The sequence below is a fragment of the Choloepus didactylus genome, chromosome 23, assembly GCF_015220235.1.
Source record: "Choloepus didactylus isolate mChoDid1 chromosome 23, mChoDid1.pri, whole genome shotgun sequence".
Classification (NCBI taxonomy): Eukaryota; Metazoa; Chordata; class Mammalia; order Pilosa; family Megalonychidae; genus Choloepus; species Choloepus didactylus.
This window is the reverse complement of record NC_051329.1, coordinates 10,262,036-10,268,522: the sequence shown is the minus strand read 5'-3', so window position 1 is coordinate 10,268,522 and position 6,487 is coordinate 10,262,036. Positions and strand designations below refer to the sequence as shown.

The 6,487-nt window shown below is 39.9% G+C and overlaps 1 pseudogene; it reads right to left on the bottom strand.

Moving 5' to 3' along the window:
- Positions 1–559: 559 nt before the first annotated feature.
- On the bottom strand, positions 560–3,737 carry LOC119519277 (annotated as a pseudogene).
- Positions 3,738–6,487: the final 2,750 nt, after the last annotated feature.

Genomic DNA, 6,487 nt, shown 5'->3' with positions numbered 1-6,487 from the left:
GCAAGAAGTTTTAAATCATGAAGTTTCTTTATACACTTTAGCTGACAAAAAAAGTCTGATGTAGGGTAGTTGTCATCATTTAAGATGATGTGAATTTACCAGATATAATTAAAAGACTCAGTTCCAAGGACTCAGTAACTTCTTAAGAAATTAAAAGGTATTTTTCTTTTGAGGGCTTATTTAAAATATTAACAATTCTAGTACCTGATTGAAAAAACAAATCAAGAATAGAGTCTACCCTGAGACAGTGTTGGCCACCTGCTTGGAACCCAGCTGACATGACCATTATTGAAAGCTCTGATAGGCTTTGTGCCTTTCGTTAAGAGCCCTCATATTCTGAACACAGGCTTGCTGTAGTTTAAGTAAACAATATTTAGATCTGAAACCTGAGGATACGATCCATGAAATAAAAGTCACAGGAGGATTTTCTTCTTTTACGGTGATCCAGTATATTAATTCCTCCATATTAAACCTTTCTTTCCAGACAGGTAAAATTATATTTACCAAAATCCAGAACAAAACTACACAGTACATTTAAAGCTCATATTTGAAAAACAAGTCATAATATTAGATCTAAGTTGCACAGAAGACCCCGGGAATTAGTAGTAAATCTGCCGCAGTCCAGTTTTTCCAACCCAAGTAGATAGAAACTTCAGGGAATAATGTGGCCCCTTTCTGCTGCTCTGAAAAATATTCGATCAAAATGAAGCTTACAAGAACCAGGTATTCCAAGATGAGAGTTCATTTGCCTATCCCATGTATACTGGCAATGCTCAGGCTTGCCCCAAAACTCCCAGACGTCCAAAATATTGGTGGATAAACCACCACATTTGGTAACTTCTGGATCCCTTAAATTTGTATCTCCTGCAAATATAACTGTAGCTGACTCTGGAGCCTCTTGGATTTTCTTTAAAACCGCTTTTAACTGATTGATTGGTTCCTTAGCATGCCCTTTTGGGAAGTCATAAGGCAAAGTTCATTTCCCAGCACAGCCACATGCCCACACAAAAGGCTTCTCATCATTTTGGTACTTGGAAGAGGAATAATCTCTTGGCTTTTTAATTTCACTCTGGATTTTTTAAACATTATAGCTTTAAACATGAAATATCCTTCATGTCCTGTAATAATCTTCTAACTTCTTGCTCTTTCTTTAGGTAGCTACAGTATGGAGGAATAACTTCCTGTAGAAATATCACATCTAGGCTTACAAAGTTAAATAAGGACATACTCCTCAAGCCCGCTCTTGCAGGTTGTTTAGATCCCATCCATCAATATTCCAGATAACTAAGGAGAGCACACTGCCATCTTCTTGGTGAATATTTTGAGATGAGCTGCATTTAGAATGAGTGGAATCAGTTGTATTTTCATTGCTTGGGTTAACACAAGTCTCAGATTCAGAGTGGGTCTGAAAATGGCTTTCCAAGGTACTGTCATCCACGCATGGCCCAAAGAAGGAAGTCAGCACTCTCTGGAAAGCAAAGCCACAGGGGTGGGGTTTGTGCGCTTCACCAACAAAGGTAAAGAACGGGAAATGAGAGAAAGCAAAACCGTACTTCCATCTCCCAGTTGTTCTTTGCCAGGTAACACTGAGCCACGGCCACATCGCACCTCGCGACCGAGACAAACTCCGCACACGAGAGTCACCACTTCTTCACCCTGGGCTCTGACTCGTCTCACACAGTGCCCGGCTCCCCACTATAGATTTTTAAATGTTCATTCTTTTTGATCCAGAAATTCTACTTTAAGCATTGTTGAATGCTGAGAGAAAACAAAAAAAACAAACACAACAACAAAAACCACCTGGAATTAATTCAGTCATCTGGGAATTAGATAAGTAAGTTGTAAAGTAACTTATCATAAAATGGAATATGATGCAGCCATTAAAAGTAATAAGGCAGCTCGAATGGCCCTGTCATAGAACGATGTCTTACGATACATCATTAAGTAAAAAAAAGTTGAGGAACAGTATTATAGTATGATCCCATCCTTTGTCTTGTTACTTGGATGTTTTTCATAGGGATTATCTTGGAGCAGGGGAGATTTAAAGACTTCTCTGTTGTCACATATCTATAATTTAGTAAGGTGTGTTACCATGATAACCAGAAAAAAAATTGTAAAAATTATGCACAAACAGAAAATCAAATTAGGAAAAAAAATCAAATTAGCTAAAAACAGGCTGAGGATAACCATCACCTTTTCTTTTTGTTAAGCATCCTGTTTACATTCATCATTTTAATATGCCACTAACTACTGTCATCATGTGTAGAAGGCTTACAGTACATGGAAATATTTCAATAAGATTTGTGAGAATGACTTTATGTTCCATTTTCCTTTTTCCCAAAATTATTATCACAGAAGACCTTAATAAAAATTTTGGCTATGTTTCTAGAAAGGGATGTATTATACCAAAAGCCATTTGGTTCATTTCCTTCTTCATTTCTGTTTATAGAAGTGTGGAAAACCATTCCATTAGGAGAGTGTAATTTTAGGGCCACATCTGCTCTGTGTTGATTTTGAGATAAATCATCAGTCATGATTTTCCACTCTGCTTTAACATCGAAGCTCCAGTTTTCAGGTGACCTGGCAGTGTGCTAAACCCTTTACATTTTTAAAATCCTGTTTAACCCTTGCAAGAACCTTATGTGGCTGATTCTAATAGTATCTTCCTTTCCCAGATGGAGAAGCTAAGGCCTCCAGACTTGCCCAAACTCACACGCCTGGAAGGTGGCAGAATTTACAATTAAAACTAAGTCTGTTTTAATGCAGGGCTGGCCCTCATAGCCGTTATAAGATGGTCACTTTACAACATTGCAATTCTCAGTAAAGCATTCATGCAACATGATCTGGGGGATTGCACTGCTCATGTGGCATGTGCCATCTATTGAGAGACTGTAAGAAACGTAAATGCAGTTTCTGCTTGAGAAATGGGTATCACTAGCTAGATAAATAGAAACACTGCAAGATGAGCATGACTCTTCAGTGCTATAGAAGTCCAGACAAAGGGAAGGCTGTTATTCATTGCCCAGGTCAGATGGAGACTTAGTGAAGGTAACAGTCAAACTAACTGACCTCTGAAAAAGAGCCAAAGTGCTCAGGCCTCACTAAGAGAAGGGTGTCCTGGGCCAGCCCAGTGACATGATCAAAGCCTGGTGTCTTAGTTCCCTGGGGCTGCTGTAACAAAGTACTCCAAACTGGGTGGATTAAAACAACAGAAATTTATTGTCTCTCAGTTCTGGAGGCTGGAAGTCCAAAATCAAGGTGTCGGCTGGGCCATGCTCCTTCTGAAACCTGTAGGGAAAAATCCTTCCTTGCCTCTTAGATTCTGGGGTTTCCATCAGTCCTTGGCATTCCTTGGCTGGCAGCTGCAGCACTTCAGTCTCTGCCTCTGTCATCACCTGGCCTTCTCCCCTGTGTCTGTCTCCATCTCCAAGTTTCCTCCTCTTCTGAGGACACCAGTCAGGTTGGATTAGGGCCCCCATAATTTAGTTTGGCCTCAACTAATCACATCTTCAAAGACCCTATTTCCAAATAAGGTCACTTTCACAGGACCAGGGTTTAGGATTTGAACATGTCTTTTGGGGGACACAATCCAACCCCTAGCACCTGTTGTGAAGGAAACCTCGTGGCAAAGAATGATGGGGGGAAGCTGCCCTCGCAGAAGGCGACATGCCCACACTCAGAGAGCCACGGGTCAGCTTAGATTTTAAACTTGGTTCCATCAGCAGGGTAAAGGGCATGGTAGGGTCTCCACACTTGGAGCCCTTCTGCTTTTCCCACCACTGTGAGAACCATTCACCTGAGCAACCACCAGCCACTGTTCCTCCCCTTTTTATCTTGCCAAGTCCTTCCAGAGTTTTGGCACTGCTGACTCACACAATGCATTTTTAAAAATCACTCATTTGCTAGTTCATCCCAAGTCACCTTGAGGTTTCTCCCTGAATCACTCTCTGGCTGTCTTCTGTTGCTATTGAAGTTCTGTTCTGTTTTTTTCAACATGGGCCATGCCCATCTTTGTAGCCCCAATGCGCAGGACGATGCGATGGCTCAAATAATGTATAAATGAAGTAAGCTTTTTGAGGACTGGGCAGAGTGCTTCTCACCTAGTAAATGTTTGTAGAATTACTACATTAGAGGGCAACGGGATAAAATCAGGGTTTTTTTAAAGATTGAGTCCGTTACAGTACATTGGGTTGCTTGAAGGGTAGAGGGGTGGGAGGCAGAGATACTAGGAAGCAAGAACCTTTATCAGTGGTCCAGATGTAAGGGCTTAGTGAGTTACTACAAATGTAAAAACAAGTGGGGATTTTTGAGACACTCTAAAATAAGATTCTGCTGCTTTGGATTTAGCAGTTGAAGCTTAGGTTGAGATTTTGATTTTAGTCGACTGGCAAAACCGCACTGCCTTTGAGGTTTAGATTGGGTGACCATGTAATTTGTCACCCAAACTCTTGGGCATGATTGAGTACACTATTATTAATGATGCTGGGACTAGCTAACTACCTAGTAATAGGTGTTTAGCCTGGGAATCTTTGGAAGAGGAGTGGAAGATGAGTTCAGTTCTGAGCACGTCGAGTTGGAGGGGCAGCTGTTCACCTCCAACGGGGTTAGCCAACAGGCAAGGAGTGTACATGAAAGAGCAGGATTGGAAATAAAGACAAGAAACACAGGCGTCAGGAGATAGATTCTGATCCTTCCTACAAATCAGCACCTAGGAATCAGGAAGAAGAAAGGGATCAGCAAAGAATTGGTCCGAGAAATAAAAGGTTGATCATTACAGCATGGGGACACCAGAGAGGAGTCTTTTCGAGGAGGTTGTTAACAATATAAAAGTCTCCAGAAAACTATTTTATGGCAGTTGAACTCCAACTGGGGCAAGCCCTCTTGGCTTTGCATTTGTACCTGAAAGAGTTGCTTATTCTATCTTTACTAGTCTGAACATCTCATTTGTAAAACGCCAAGCTGGACGTTTTGGAACCCTGGACTATGTTGCTTGCTGGCTGCCTTTACTTGAAAAGAGGGAAAATTGTTTGAAAGATGGCTGTATTTATTCCCTGCAGTTGTTAGGGCAAATTATTTGTCCTGAAGTTACTTTTGCACTGAAAGGAAGGATAGCACTGCCAGCAGACACTTAAGGGATATTAAGTAATGTTTCCCTTCAAGCAGTTTACAACTGTTGTGTTTTTCCCCTGGTACAAAAGACAGAGCTAAGAAAAATGTCTAATGGCGGCTGGGAAAGGTTTTCATTCTTAGGAGGCTGCTGGACGTTCAGTAATGAACTTAAGTGGAGCAGAACATTTAAATGTATAAATCATTCCTCTAGTGCATTGGATTCAACACGCCCAGTTTCCCCGTCATTCTACATCTGTTAATGGCTTACCTAAAGGTTAACCCCAGCTGTATGGCAGCTCATGGCAGTTACCTTAGTTTCCTCACTCATAATATGAAGAACACAAACAAGATAACCTCTAAAGTCTCCTCCAGCTCCAAAATTATGGTTTTGGAAGATGAGAATTAGTGTGGCTTTCCCATGGAATCTATCCTATTTTTGGGTAAGTTATTTTAAAGATGTTCATAAAAAAAAAAAAAAATTGCAGGGAAGGTAGACCCTCCTTGGCCTTTCTCTTTTTTTTTTCTATAAGTATTTTGCTCCATATATTCTCTGTGTGGGTTTGTCAACCCCTCAGGCATATTTTAACACTATTGCTTTATAGTAATTATCAACTCTGCTCCTGCCATTTAGCCAACAACACATTCTCCTCCATTCCCACTTGTACACAAACATATTCTTATTTCTCCTATCTTAAATAAAAGCCTTGCTTTACTCTACTTCCCCACCCATCTCCCTCCTTTCCTTTAATACAGGGCTTTTTGGCCTTAACACTATTGGCATTTTTGACCAGATATTTAAATACATAAATTTTTTTAAATTCAGTTTTATTGAGATATATTCACATACCATACAATCATCCATGGTGTACAATCAGCTGTTCACAGTACCATCATATAGCTGTGCATTCATCACCCCACTCTACTTTTTTAATTAAATTCAGTTTTATTGAAATATATTCACATACCATACAATCATTCATGGTGTACAATCAACTGTTCACAGTATGATCATGTAGTTATGCATTCATCACCACAATCTATTTCTGAACATTTTCCTTACATCAGAAAGAATAAGAATAAGAATGAAAAATAAAAGTAAAAAAGAACACCCAAATCATTCCCCCCATCCCATCCTATTTTTCATTTAGTTTTTGTCCCCATTTATCTACTCATCCATCCATACACTGGATAAAGGGGGTGTGATCCACAAGGTTTACACAATCACATTGTCACCCCTTGTAAGCTACATTATTATACAATCGTCTTCAAGAGTCAAGGCTACTGGGTTGGAGTTTAGTAGTTTCAGGTATTTACTTTTAGCTATTCCGATACATTAAAACCTAAAAAGTGCTATCTATATAGTGTGTAAGAATGTCCA